This window comes from Amblyraja radiata, chromosome 6 (assembly GCF_010909765.2).
Source record: "Amblyraja radiata isolate CabotCenter1 chromosome 6, sAmbRad1.1.pri, whole genome shotgun sequence".
Taxonomy (NCBI): Eukaryota; Metazoa; Chordata; class Chondrichthyes; order Rajiformes; family Rajidae; genus Amblyraja; species Amblyraja radiata.
Window position 1 is genome coordinate 72759911 of NC_045961.1, and position 16284 is coordinate 72776194.

The following is a 16284-nucleotide window of genomic DNA, read 5'->3' on the forward strand; positions in this document are numbered from 1 at the left end:
CATTATTGAGCCATCTCAGTGATAAGGTTTCACGGACTGTACATTGTCGTGGCAAGGGTTTAATTTATATGAAAACGAAATTAAGAGAAGTAAAACGTAACTTCGCTAGTTCATATTTCTATGTTAAAGACATATTGAGAATGGTGTTTAACGCACTGTTGTAACAGTTGGGTGTGGGAAAGAGAAATTTAAGTTTACTAGGTTCTCCTGGGATATGACTCGTCCTTCGGGGAAATTCAGCACTTGTCAGGTGTTTTTCCCCCGAAGGATCCCAATTTTATGGTGCTGCTAGACCGAAAGTGACCGGAACCTTACTAGGATTCACACCAAACCCAATCTGGCCCCTTTTCGGAAACGCCAACCAAGTTCTAACTGAGGAAAAAAAAATGAGTTGAGACATTCACGATTTACTCCATATTTCAGAATAGCATGCGTCAGTTAACGCAAATGGCCATCAAGCAATTCGCAGCTGAAATAAAAACAAACAAAAATAACTGGATCTATATTTTAAGATATACAGCAACAGCACCGGCGTTATTAATGCTGTGTTGTTTTAGTGGTACCCTTGCAATACTCATGGGGTTTGGGAATGGACGAATAGCGCGGATATAAAAAAAAATAATATGAACTATTTCCTCGCTATTTCAAGATCACTTCAACCAACTCATACTAGTTAATTACTGACTGATTTCTTACGGCATTAAATTCACAGTGGACTCGTTTCTAAGCTTATATATATTCAACGGTGCACCGCGTCGGTTGAACAAAGTCAGGGGAAAGGAATGAAACAAGTGTGGCTGTCGAGAGCACGTTCAGTTTGTTTGTTTCCTCCGCCTGTTCGGCCGGACATGTGGAGAATATCGTGAAATAAACATACAACCACGTTTTAAGTTGCAGCATGCAAGAGGACGAGTTTGACATGGTTGCCTACACGAGGTACTCGGCGCATCTCCGTCTGATTTTCATGCATACAAGCAATCAGCTTTTTATTCCTACTCGACAAAAACCCATATATCTGTCGATTCCGGTTTCTAAGGAATCGTAACTTAATTCCTTTAGGCTATTCATCAGCACAGTAATTAAACTACCAAATGGATGTAAATAAAGTGAAATTGGTTTCATGACAGATGAGACGAAGAGGCCTTTTGACATCAGCGGGGCAGTACAATAATTATTTCTACAAGAGGCTATATAGCAAATGCCAGCTGGATTTATTAGGTCCTACATATTATTTGCTACCAGCACATCGGACAGGAATGAACACGATTCAGATGTCTGGGCTTTGTTTTTGCATTTAGTAATTTGAAATATTTTATCTGGGTGATTTGCAAGGTAGCCAGACAAACAGGGGATACATTTCAGCACCCTGGTCAGTTCCTTCCACCAACATTTCAAACCCATTCGACTTAATAAGTCGAAGCTTTTTAATAATGCTTTAAAGATGAATCAGCATTCGACTGGAACCCAACAGAAATAAACATCAGACAAATAAGCAATATACTTTTTGAAACCTCAAAGCTCTTAAAAAAAGACACAGCTGTTTCTTGCAGCGTTTAACCAAAAAGCACCCAAGAATGTGCAAATAAGAAAGGCAAGCGGTTAATTTGGTTTCTGAGCTGTGTGTTTTTAAAGCCTTATTTTCACATCCAAACAACGACATCTCACAAAGAAGTCAAACTAGCACGCAAAATAGGAACGCATTTGTGCAATCAGTTAACGAAGAAGGAAAGGTTATATTGAGGGTACACAGAAATGCTGGAGAAACTCAGCGGGTGCAGCAGGATGGTTTTATGAATTCTTTATCTATTGTAGACATTGTTATGTTATTTCTCTATAACATGACTGTTGCGTTTACAGTCATTTGAAAGCACAATTACCTACTGATCTGCAACTTCTAAACACTTTTATTGCAAGCTAAACCCCTCGCAGTTAAGCTCTGGTTTCAGAGACAGGGTTGGCGAGGGAAGCTGATTGGCACTGTGGTGGAAATGTCAAGTGCAAGGTGCCAGAACAGATCCCTAGAAATCTGTATTCATTTCAAAATCCTATTTGTTGAGTAATCTCAGCTATCATCACTAAATCTCGGGGCACTGATGTAGTTCGAGTTGTTGTTGACTTAACGTAAAAATTCAATCACTAGGGTATTTGCATCAGCCGGACTACTTATTTGTCTAATAAATCCGTCATTTTGTAAGAAAAATATTTGAGCAGCCGTACTTGACCCCCTGATACCCAAAAGTCACATTTATTCCAGCAGGTTTGCAAATGCAGAATCAAGATGATCATTTAATGCCTGCAGGTACTGAGTGGTATTGTAAAAAAACAAGCTCAAACACAGCTGCTCGGAACGTGTCTTTTCCGTGAGCCAGATTGCCCCTTAGACGTCGTACAGTCAACAGCATCCGAAAAAACACACACCACGCACACATACGTGCACACATAGTGCACACAGAACAATAAATATAACATATACGATGGAAAACCCTAAAATCGTGTCTGTACATAAATGCACAGCACACGTTCACGCCATATATATCGCATGCAAAGCGTATAAATACTTGCAATGCACTTACATGTCACACATGCAACCACTGCGACCGACAAGATTAACATGTGCATACAGACATGCACACCGCACATATTGTTAAATGTGCAGACATAAAGCACGTACATGATCACGCAGTTGTCCTATTCGAAACACAGAATGTACTTTTGAAGCTCACTTACCACTTGAATGTTTTTAGAAACGTACGGTTTTGTACCTATGGGACGCTTGCACGGTTTTGTGCGCTTACAGTTTGTAAATATGTTCTATTGTATGACCTGCATGCTAACGTGTTATATGTGGTATCTCTATCGATATATGCATGCCACATAACATATAAGCATGTCGCTCTTATAATTTCGCCAATATTTGTGTATAAACACACAAAATCCGGCAATCACATATTCAGACACGTTCTAGGTACAAAACCACACACTTCTGAAAACACTGAAGTAGCGAGCGGGCTTCAAATAATCCAGCGAACATTGCCAGTTACATCCTCATAGAGCCGAAGGTGCCCTAAGGGGTCGGCTGCGAGCTAAAGCCCATTCTAAATGTATTGCAAAGATTGGACTCAATACGCTCTGCTTAATTTTAGAAACTTTGATATCAATCGCCGTTTAACCTTCAATCCGGAAAGTGCACTACACGCATTTTTATTTTATGCAAACTTTTGTTTTGAGAAGCTGTGTGACATTTTCTGCGGGCGGAACAAAGAAAGCCAAAGGCTTTACATGCAGGATATTTATAAGGGAGATTGTTTTCTCAAATTAAAATGTTAGTGCATTGATGAGCAAAAACGCAAGCAGACTCGTTTCGCTTTAAACTTGAAGAGGAGGGATAAAAGATTGGTACCCATTTGTGAAGCACACACCTCAAGGATTTAGGAGCATATTAATTTAAAAAGATACCAGTCAACTGCATAATTCGGTGATTGAATTGGGTTAACACCGATGGCGTCACATAAAGGGAACAACAAAGGGAGCTTCAATTAGGACCCGAAGCAGCTGGGGATTGGAGGATACAGGTCACAGCTATATCAGGGCTGGGTATCAAAGACAACTTTAAGTTCGAGTCTATTTTTAGCATGTATCTAAGTTTTGAGATACGTGCATGTAATAACAAGATCTGTTGTGTAAATTGCACAGTCACATTAGTAGATGTAAGAATGCGAAGACATAATAAGTAGAAGTATCTAAATTAATGAGATATCGCTTCATAATTTCTATTGACATAAAATTAATTTTAATTACATAATATCCTCCTGGTGGCCGACTAAGTTCAGCATACATCTTAAAATATAAGTGTATTTTCTTGTACAGTCATTTAAACAGTACATTCACGGGCGAAGAATAAAACCAGTGCAGAACTGACGGAAAAACATTGATCAATTCTACGTTTTTCGTCCAATTCTTCCCGGGACGTCCGGACTCATGACCTTTGGAAATAGGTTAATGCGATCCCGTGGACGTTGAGAGAAGAAAGCTAATTTTTACTTGCTAAGCTCCTGTTAAATTCATTGTGGGAGAGTCAATGCTCGGTTGTGCAGCTGGGCGCTCTCGCCGAAAGGAGCATAACTCCAATGAGACATGTGTGTGTGATCTTAAGGGACTGAAAGATTTTATGGTATGAACCACGGCAAATAATATTATACTTACCAAGAATTGAGCCTTCGGCTCCAATCCAGGCATATCTCCCCCCCCCCCCCCACCCCCCCCCACCAAATTTATTTCCAGGCATACCCCCCCCCCCCCCCCCCCCCCCCTCCGCCCACCACCACTACCAAATTTCACCGAAATAAAACGTTCGGTGGTTTGTTCATAAACAAGGTTGACGATTTGAGGTCGTGTTCCAGATTGCAGCCTTGCAATTATATGCAAGATTAGCCTTTAAACGCCAGGGTCGTGGGGGTTGAGAGGACAATCTCATGCATGGAAATTTCATAATGAAATATCCTCTATCATCACACGTGATAACTTAGCTTTCATAGTCTTACGATTTCGACTTTCGTTGTTTACGTTCTGCATTCCAGCTAACATATCACTGCACTGGGGTATAGCGTACTTACCCATATATTCTTCTTAGATGTCTTGCTTTATTATTTGGCAAAGCCATCTTTGCATTGTGCAGTTTAAGTTGTGTGGCCTCCGGAACTGTTTTCAAATTCTTCTAAGTCGATGGCGTTATAGTCACACTTGCGAGAAATGCTAAACGTATTGTCTCACTGTCACTTTTATCATATTAATTTTGCCAATGATGTGCATTCAATTATATATTTTTAGAATAACCAAACATTGTTTTCCCAATCTTCACGTTAATTTTGGGAAAATTGGAGATTGACTAACTTTTCAAGACTTTTACCATTGACCTTTATTACCGTGACAACAATAAGTGCAATTAATCTGCTGCTGTTTATGTGGCACAGAGATGACCTACGTGACAGCGTGTGATATCGAATGTGTACAGGACATTGATTTATTTCTCTTTAGAGTCATTTATGAAGTTCTTGCCACTTTATTAACACCAGGACATCAAGGTTACGGAAAAAGAGTAGCTATATTTTCTGCGTGTTTGTTTTAATATTGAAAGAGACACAAAATTGCAAAGATTGCTGCAATTATCAGTAACTTGAATATAAGAATCCATTCATCATATTTCGGATACCAAGAAGCATGTGACATTGAATGAAACTCAGTAGAATAGTGAATGAAGAACATCAGATATTTATTTTTATTGCTCTGGGTAGTGAATATTTGGAAGATCAATAACTTTTAAATGGATATGACCAGACTGATATCAGTTAAGAGAGTTAGGTAATAAATTGTGTCTTCCAGTTTTGAATTGTGGTAGTAATGAAATGAATACTTTTTTCTCTAGTCCTCTACATTCTAACAATAGACAATAGACAACAGACAATAGGTGCAGGAGTAGGCCATTCGGCCCTTCGAACCAGCACCGCCATTCAATGTGATCATGGCTGATCATCCCCAATCAGTACCCCGTTCCTGCCTTCGCCCCATATCCCCCGATTCCGCTATCATTAAGAGCCCTATCTAGCTCTCTCTTGAAAGTATCCAGAGAACCTGCATACACCGCCCTCTGGGGCAGAGAATTCCACAGACTCACAACTCTCTGTGTGAAAAAGTGTTTCCGCATCTCCGTTCTAAATGGCTTACCCCTTATTCTTAATACCCCTTATTAAGCCATTATACCCCTTACATACCTAAACTACTCAGTAAGTGAGAAATAATAGCGGGTATGATTGCTGCATGATAACACTGGGAATGATGTGGATATTGCCAACTCAATTTAAATGAACTGGTTTTCAAGTGTTCTGACAAAGTGCTTGAATTTTTGATTCTGGTTCCTGTTTCAATCTCAGGGCTGTATATTAATCCCACTTTCACTACAATAACTATGACTTTGAGGACATACAGAAAATCCCTGGTTGTAAAAATATAATTTTCAATGAACATCAGAAATTCCTTAAAAAACAATAGGATATAATCACTTGAAGAAATTCATTGCTTTCCACCATGTAGATAAAACTGTAAAAAAAAACTGCTAGAGGAACTCAGTGGGCCAGGAAGCATTTGTGAGGAAAATAGACAGGTGATGCACATTTATTTTACAGATGCTGGTTGAGTTCCTCCAGTTGTTTGCTTTATACTCAAGACTCCAGCATCTGCAATCTTTTGTGTATCCGTGTGGATTAAATAGTTATGTAATTTGGAGATGCACACTCTTGCTGATTTGACAGCTTGTTACTTCACTTTAATATTCAATGGCTCCATGAAAGGTAATTGGATTCCCAAATGCAGAACACAGAACACAGAACATAGAACAGTACAGTGCAAGAACAGGCCTTTCGGTCCACAATGTCTGTGCCGAACATGATGCCAAAACCATCTCTTATCTACCAGCACATTATCCATATCCCTCAATTCACTGCATATACATGCTTATCCAAAAGTCTGTTAAATGCCACTATCGTATCTTCCTCTACCACCATCCCAGGCAGTGCATTTAAGGCACTAAACACCCTCTGTGGAAAAAAGTTGCTTCGCACATTCCCTTTAAACTTTGTCTCTCTCATGTTAAAGCTATGCCCTCTAGTATTTTTTTTCCCGCCCTGCGAAAAAGGTTCTGATTGTCTATCCTATCTATACCTCTCATAATTTTACTTCTAGTGGATCTCCCCGCAATCTCCGGTGTACCGGAGAAAACAATCCAAGTCTGTCCAAACTCTTCCTGTAGCTAATACCCTCTCATCCAGGCATGGTTTTCTGTTAAAAACCCCTCTGCAATCTTTCCAAATCCTCCACATCCTTCCTGCATTGAATTAGACCTACATGCAATACTCCAAAGTACGGCCTAACCAGTCCTATAAAGCTGCATTACGACTTCCTGTCTCTTGCTCAATTCATATGCTTAGTGCTCTAAAACTCAATTTAATATGATATTAAAATGAAGAATGTAATTATAATGTAAGTATAAGAATAATGTAATAATTATATTGGATAGTATAATGCACAAAGAATATATGGTATATTGGTTTGAATTTCCTTGTGTATCACCAGTATCCAGCAGCTTTACGCCAAGAGATCAACAGAATCTGTAAAGGGGGATGTGTACACAGGTCTTTATTTAATTATTTATGGGGATCGGTTTCCATTATAAAGGATAAAACCCCCACATCCCTTTGAAAAGACTAATAAAAAAGACAAATGGCAATGTTAAGGATTCAATGTTAAGGATCCAGAACAAGGGGTCACAGTTTAAGGATAAGGGGGAAATCTTTTAGGACCGAGATGAGGAAAACATTTTTCACAAAGACAGTGGTGAATCTCTGGAATTCTCTGTCACAGAAGGTAGTTGAGGCCAGTTCATTGGCTATATTTAAGAGGGAGTTAGATGTGGCCCTTGTGGCTAAAGGGATCAGGGGGTATGGAGAAAAGGCAGGGATGGGATACTGAGTTGGATGATCAGCCATGATCATATTGAATGGCGGTGCAGGCTCGAAGGGCCGAATGGCCTACTCCTGCACCTATTTTCTATGTTTCTATGTTTCTATGTTTCTTTATAACAAGAGATGCCAATGCTGGATCCTAAGGAGAACAGGTGAGACCAAAGGATTGCATCTTAAGGGGATTTTTTAGAAAAAAGTGAAAAGAGACGGGGTGAATCCAAGTTGGATTCCAGGCAGCCTGGATTCCTAAAGATAACATAAATTAAAATAAAAGTTGGGGTTTGCCCTCTAAATAGAAAGCTGGAATGAGGATTCTGTAGGATCTCAAGGATGGCAAGAGATATATCCAGGGAAATATGCAACTGAAAGTATCAATGGCCACTATAGATGCTGTCATAGTTGTGTTGTTATTTAGAAGACCTGGTCTAAATATATCAGATCCCTCAAACCTCTGATAGATGATTGATGGATAACCTAATGTAATTAATAGTGGCTCAGACTTTCTTGTTTATTCCCTATAAATAGTTAAATTTAAATTTTCTTTACAGATGATTTAAAAAAAGAAATATAAAGCACAGAAATCTTTCCTAATGTTGTGCATTAGATAGGGAATTACTGATGGTATTTACTGATCCTTTTCACAATGACAGCAAACCTACCTACAATTAAATAGGCGAGAGCAAGATTATTACCATCAGACTATGATTTCAAATCATATTCTCAGGAAATAGACATTTCAAAACTGTTCTTTTCTGCAATTTCATTAGTGGGTCATAAATTATGAAACAAAATAATAATTTGTCCTGCTTATTCAAAATGAGGAAAATAAGACCCTCAGTAATTGAGCCATTATTAAAATAATGGATTTTGCTCATTAAAACACTTTGCTTCTGCAAAGAAAACATTTTTTTATTATGCATCAAGTTTCTGGTAAGATAAAAGAGCTGCACTCAAAGGATATAGAATAAAATTAGTTTGTGAAAACAAATGTTTCTCATTATAGCAGAATGTGACCACACAGCTGAATGATGAAGTACAATAAGGTATAAGGAGAATTGTTCAGTAGTGAAGTGCTGATTTTCTACTTAAAATTTCAGAGACCTGTTACTCAACTTCATTATTATAACTGCAGCATTAATGAGAACACTCAATTAAACACAGATAAAAAGATATGCAATAGATTTAAATTAAAATAATAGAAGAGCTTACATTTATATTGTATCTTATTGAGCTTCTCAAAAATATCCTTAAATGTTGCGTTTGGACTGAATTAGTTTGTAAGTGCATTGTAGTCCATGTGAAGACAGTTAAATAGAATATAATATTTCACCTAAAATAATTAATTGATTAACTATTTGTTTTTGATGTTGTGGATTGTATTATTTGGAATAGTGTGCACATGATTGTGAATAATATGTATATACTATCTAACTGAATTTCTGCAATGGTGTTTAAATTCTATAATGGGGTTTGAATGAGGCACTGGGATATGTTTCCCTTTTTAAGTACATTGAACATGAGTAAATATTGATGATAACATGCGTTCTCTTACTGAAGGTGATACTCCATGTATAAACTCATTGTGCAGTGAAGGCTTATGACATATACTGACAGGCAGTTATGTAATGAAAGAATAAGCATTTTTAACTGCCACAAGAACAATTGGTATTAGGAGAAGTCAATACACTAAACTAAACATCTGGAGCTGGAGCTTTTATTAAATCATTAGTCATAAATGAAACATTTACAGTCAATATTAAATTGCATCTTCATATTGACATTTTCTGCAAAGCTGCTTTTGAACATGTCGTGAAAGGAGTAATTTCACAATGAAGACTACTGTCTATCATTATCACTGTTGCATTGCCAGAGGATATCTACTTTCGACCTAGTAATCAATGCATCAATTAGCATAACTATTTGGATTGCCATCTATATTAGATGTAATTAGAGCAGAAATATATTTACAGTACATTGTTCAAATTCTTTATCATTTATCTCATCTACATTCTTCCCAAGCAAAACATTATTTTCTTCTCTCTGTGCTTTTGCGGGGCATTCTTTTAGTGTTTCACATTTCCAGAATGTGGAATAAATGAATGCAATAAATATTAAACTTCAAATTGATTACCAACCTTATTGTACTACTGCAACAGAGAGATATCCCTGTTCCAACAGTTTCATTAAATATATCAACCTGCTTTGTCACCGCAGGTTCAGGTTTGCATCCAATACTGCAAGGGAGATATACTGCTGAGATTACAGTGAGCAGCCTTTTTTGAGGTTATGAACTCTAATTAAGCCATTACAGTAAAAGCATTTAAAGCAGCAGGATGTGATAATTGCTGTGGACATTAATAATTTACTCATCGATTCATTGTTTTATGGTCTTCTTATTTTTTTAACGTGCATAATCAACCCAATATTGTCCAACAACTTAGAAAATAGAGCAGAATTAAACTATTTTAGTTTGTGGAACCAAATTGATTAGACATTTCCTAAACTGCTAGAATCAGTGTCTATTCCTAAAGTTCACCATTATGAGTAAGCTGAGATAACGTACAATTTTGATGATGCCCAAAGAGGAATGCACATCGTTGGAAACTCGTCGCAAATCTGGCAAACCTGAATTTTTCCTCTTTTTAAAAATCTGGCTTTCAGAAACAAGGCCAAGCCAGCTGCAAAGAACTGAGTGGGTACATTTTTGGCAAAGTGAAAGTAGCCTGCCTTGCTTTCTTGCTATTCTGAATAGTTCAACACTATGTTGGATCGCTGAATTGTTCCACAGAAATCGAGCAACTGAGAATTTATTATACAAATTTAAAGAAAATAACATATACTTCAAGTGAAATATATGACTACAATTTCAAAGAGGAGAGAAATGGATGATGGATTTCCAAGTGTAAATTGATTCTAAAAAAAAGTATTTTCATGCTACTGATTACTTACAAAATGTTTTAATTTTGCCTTCCTTATTAATCGGTGAGCAATTTGCAAGCTTATTTCTGTTTGAGACAAGTTGGTCATTGGGTTCTGGAGGTTTGTAACTGACTGCATATCTCTTCATCCTTTGAATTTGCCACATAATTTGATCATTAATAAATTTGCCATTACATTTCCAGGAAGATTTTGCCCATTTCTTAGCTATATTATTTTAAACTATTTTTTAATAATCCTGTTTAAATCTAGTATTCACGCAATAGTTATTTCAGTTGTCAAAAACCATTTACAGTGATCATTTTTCATTGATCTTTCTTTGGACACGGGTTGATCTTTTTCTACTTGAAAGGACAGTCTTTGCAGAGGTACAGTTTAAAGGTTGTTAGCATCCTCTATTAGCATTCCCATCCACAAAGTATCTCTCCCCACCATTCTTCCCACCAGTGGCCATTGCTTCTGTGGAATTTGATCTGATCACGGTCAAAGAAAGAAACATGCTTTTTTTTTTTGCCTCTCCCAGCCTTTAGGGACCCCAAGATGATTAACTGTTTGTTTCTGGTGGGGATGACTGAAAGACATTTGATGAACCGAGCAACATAAAGACTAAAGTACCAGTGATGCTGTGAAATATTTAATAATGACTTACTATGATCAGATTAGTGCTTCATCAGAAGAATTCTTTACTTCCATACCACATTAAAACATTATATGAAATATTGTGCATATAGTCTTTTTTTAAAGCCCAGGAATGCCTTTGAATAAAATAGAGCCAATCGTGCATGGACCAAGGTTACTCTTCTTCTTCTTCTTTCGTGTGGCATGCACAGCTTAAAGTTGTAGGACAACTTGTTCTATTTGATCTTCTGTTTGTGCACGTCTAGTTGATTGCATTAGTCGAAACAGGGCGGACCACGTGAAGGTTGCAATCTTCCACCCCAAGGTTACTCAGCAACCACAACTACAACTCCCGTTTATATGGCATGCTTTAAAGTAGAAGAAACTTTCAACGACCTTCACAGAAACATTACCATGGAATAATGTGGGCCAAACACCTTTACGTAATTAATAATGTTTCATGTTTTAAATGAAACAATATTAATTAAGATTAAGGAGTTTGGTCTTATGGAGCTTTTTTACGAGAAGAAATATGGAGTATACCCTTTATTGTTCTCCAATTTACATTGCTCTTCAGTGAAGATAATTCACAGTCCAACAAAAAATATAGCTAAAGCATGACAAAATAAAATAGATCAATAGACAATAGATCAATAGACAATAGACCATAGGAGGACAATAGACAATAGGTGCAGGAGTAGGCCATTCGGCTCTTCGAGCCAGCAGCGCCATTAAATGAGATCATGGCTGGTCATCCACAATCAGTACCCCGTTCCTGCCTTCTCATCATATCCCTTGACTCCGCTATCTTTAAGAGCTCTATCTATCTCTCCCTTGAAAGCATCCAGAGAATTGGCCTCCACTGCCTTCTGAGGCAGAGAATTCCACAGATTCACAATTCTTTGGGTGAAAAAGTTTTTCCTTATCTCCGTTCTAAATGGAGCCATGATAGAATGGCAGAGCAGACTCGATGGGCTGAATGGCCTAATTCTGCTTCTGTCTTATGTTCTAATGAACTTCTTTAGGTGGGAAGCACTGCATAATCAAACCATCTCTATAAACTGAAGACTTCATATTTGTGACCATTAAGTTAACATTTAAACAACAATACTACATGCTCTTTTCATTAATACTAGTAGAAATGGTTAACAATGCTCACCTCCATTTTTATGCCAGTCATTTATTTTACAGCTTTCTTCCTAAACAATGCAAAAGTTTTAAGATTATACTAGAAATTTTTGCACAGATAAACAGTGGCACGGCAGCAGAAGCTCCCAGCAGGGCGTGCAGTGGTAGAAGCTCCAACTGGCAGAGGCCTGTTGGCGAAAGCTGCCGAGCTAGTCCTGCTCATCCCCAGTGGCCAGAGGCACTATAACCCATTGGACTGCGGTCGGTAAAGGGGAAGCCACCAAGCAGGCCCCGCTCTTCCCAGAAGACCGGAGACCGAGGGCATGGACCGGTGATGACATAGGACGCAGTAGGCGAGAAGAGGGGCGCAAGTACATTAGGAGAGGGAACTGGGGAATGGCCTAACACACCTTCCAGGTTGATGGCAGGAGGTGCCCCGGGGCACAAAGGTGGACAGGCGAGGAAAGGGATGTCAGTTTACAGGTCGATCTACACATCCAAGGAAGGTGACGGCTGGAGGCCTGCAGTAGCCTGGGGCTTGCCTTGATTGGGCAATGATCATAGATCCTAAGTGTGGACTGGTATTTGAAAATGGCACCAAACATGGCGCCTCTTGCGTGGAGCTCAGTGGACTATTTCTGTACACTTTACTTATCGGGATGTGCTTAGGTACTGCAATACTCTACTGGACTGCTTGTAAGAAAATAAATTCATGTCCATAAGTTCATAAGCAATAGGAGCTGAATGAGGCCATTCGCCTCAACAAATCTACACCATTCAATCATGGCTGATCTATCTTCCCTCTAAACCCTATTCTCCTGCCTTCTCCCCATAATCCCTGTACCAATCAAGAATCTATCTATCTCTGCCTTAAAAATATCCATTGACTTGGAATCCACAGCCTTCTGTGGAAATGATTTTCACTGTCAATTGACACATGTGACAATGAAGCATGATTGAACCATTAGATGCTTCAGCAGGTTATGTGGATAGTAGAAAAGAGACCACCTTAAAAGTCATTGGAACGTGAAAACTAAAACAAGCTGCAAATGCTTCCAATTCTCTGGTTATATATAACTGTATGGTCATAATTGTGGGTGTGAGGTCAACATTTCCATGAAAGCTATCCTTTGAGTTTATCCATTAAACAGACATACTTAGATATAATAAACGACTGTGAGACACAAAAGTAAATAAGCAAATGATCATAACGCCACTCCTTCCAAAGCAATGAATTCAGGATTTATTTATGTATCATGACAAATTCTGAAAAATACTATTTTATAACTTTGATCTCTATAAATTCAAAGCACAATGCAAGTTTTAATTCTGCACATTGAAAGCAATCATGGGCTATCTATTTCAGTGATGTCTCATGCTGAAATTCATATGCTGACCCCAGAAGATTCCATGATTGAGATGAGGCACATTGCAGATGGTAGTTTTGCCTTAACCTAATGGTTCTAACATTTCTATGACATCGTTGGGGAATCTGGGAGGATTCTAAGAATAATGAGGATGGTCATTCAGAATCAACAATAAATATTTTATGAGGGTGTACAGAAGAGAGGACAGAGGGTGGTCAGAAAGGTGACACTCTTTCGCTCTGTGCTTTGTAAAAGTCCTCCTCATAATCTTTGCTGGCTTGGTATCATGTTACAAAAAATATTTTTTGTTCACTAATGAGCCTATTTGAGAACTTTTTTCGGTGATCAACAGATTTCTGTTTGAATATTTAATGAAAGTTGTTGATGTGATAAATCTTGGTGTTGGGAATGATGCAGTAGTCAAGAGCTACCTTAGTGGTTTAATAATTAAACAGAATCAACACTTCAAAGCAATAAATATAAATTTACCAATTTTAGTGTGCTATTACATCTGTTACGTTTTTATTCAGAAGAAATAAATAGTCCTCATGCAGGTAGGGTTTTTTAAAGGTAGCACTGATATGTTAGCGTCTTATATTATTACAGGTCATTTAATTTATATAACTTTTACATGGGCATAAGACAAACATAAATTCAATAATGTTTTTATATTAAAAGGGATGCAAAATTATTTAATTAAAAGATTGACTCAGAACTGGGTAAGTCATTTAATGCCAGGCACACAAAATCTCTGTGTGCAGTGTGATCCTTTCAAAATGACAATCTTTCAGTAGGCAGTACAAATTTGACTTATCTTTGCCTTCATATCAAATGTTTAATTTACATTGGTCATTTCTACGTTCCTGAATCCTTTTAAAATAGTGTTTAGTGGAAACGAAATAAATGCTGTTTCTTTCTTTGTCTCTGATTTCTAACAAGACCACGGAAATTGCATTTTTTAAAGATATTCAATTGAAATATTCCCTATCCTGCCAAAGAGATAATATCTGAAATCCCCCAGAAAGTATTGTGTCCCTTATGGATGGCATCCTGTTGTTAGAAGAATTAACTGCAGTTTATTTTTATTGTCTGGCAAATCAGGATGTGAGCTTTAGTAGCACATTTATAGCACCATAGACTTTAGACATTTAATTATGATTCCCAATTTGCCAAAGGGACCAAAATTGGGTATTGTTATTGCTATTGAGGGAGTGCATCGTAGATTCACCAGGTTAATTCCCAGGATGGCGGGACTGACATATGATGAAAGAATGGGTCAACTGGGCTTGTATTCACTGAAATTTAGTAGGATGAGAGGGTATCATATAGAAAGATATAACATTCTTAAAGGATTGGACAGGCTAAATGCAAGAAAAATGTGCCTGATGTTGGAGGAGTCCAGAATCAGGGATCACAGTTTAAGAATAAGGGGTTGGCCATTTAGGACTGAGATGAGGAAAAACTTCTTCACCCGGAGAGTCGTGAATCTGTGGAATTCTCTGCCACAGAAGGCAGTGAAGGCCAATTCACTGGATGTTTTCCAGAAAGAGTTAGATTTAGCTCTTAAGGTAGGAATGTTGCAAAACTTACCTTCAGCGGCGCTGCAGTTCTGTCACTGCACGTGCGCGCGACTTTGGTGCCTTTGAGAGGGGGGCGGGTTTAAAACGGCGTTTCCTCCAGGCTGTTTAAATCGATGTCGATCAGCCTGTTTAATTGCTGACGAAAAATCACTGCGACTGCCGTTCTCTGCACTTATTTTTAAACTGTTAGATAATTTAATTACTATAGTAAATTAAAAATCATCTTCTAAAGCTGCGAATGCCGACAACGGGACGGATCTCACGTAGGGGACAAGGCAAGGTAGGCATTAAAAAGTGCTTCTTAAGATGCCTTTAATCAACATTTTAAGTTGCGAGAAGGTGACTTGGAGCCCATCCGAACCGGCAGTATTTTTCATGCCGACATGGGGTTCAATTCACTGCAACCGCAACGTTCCAAACCATCGCGTTCCAGAAAATCCCACTCGCAAGATGATTTAAATGGCCATTAATTTGCAGGTATTAAACACTAAATTCCTTCCATTTGGCCTATAAATCCATGACAATGAGATTTAAAAATCATGTAATATTGTGAATTCTTGTGTGTATGTTATTTGGACACTTAGGCTATTTAAAAATGTTGATCTTTTCTTAAGAAATGGATAGATGTTTAGATCTAGTAATTGAATTATGTAATTAGCTACAATTGGCTAACTAACTAATTATATGCTTTAATTTCAGGTCATCCAAGTAAGATTGTTTCATATTTGTTTCAGAATGCTTCAATCTATAATAACTGAAAATCTCTTTCAGTTCTCTTAATTTTAAAGAAAGTTATGGGCTTTTGACTGTCCTCGATCACAGCTTTTGTGTTAAGTCAATGGAAAAGCAATAGGGAACAAGATGCTAATTTCCGAGTATGAAAATTACCATAACTTTTTTAATACTGAAGATATGAAAGTGAATTAGGTGTCAAATTAAACTTCTTTTTATGCTTTATCTGATGGGATGAATTGCAGACTTGATTTTTAATATCTCAAAATGTTGTAACATTGCTACTTAAGGCTAAAAGAATCAAGGGATATGGGGAAAAAGCAGGAACGGTGTGCTGATTTTAGATAATCAGTCATGATCATATTGAATGACGATGCTGGCTCGAGGGGCAGAATGGCCTACTCCTGC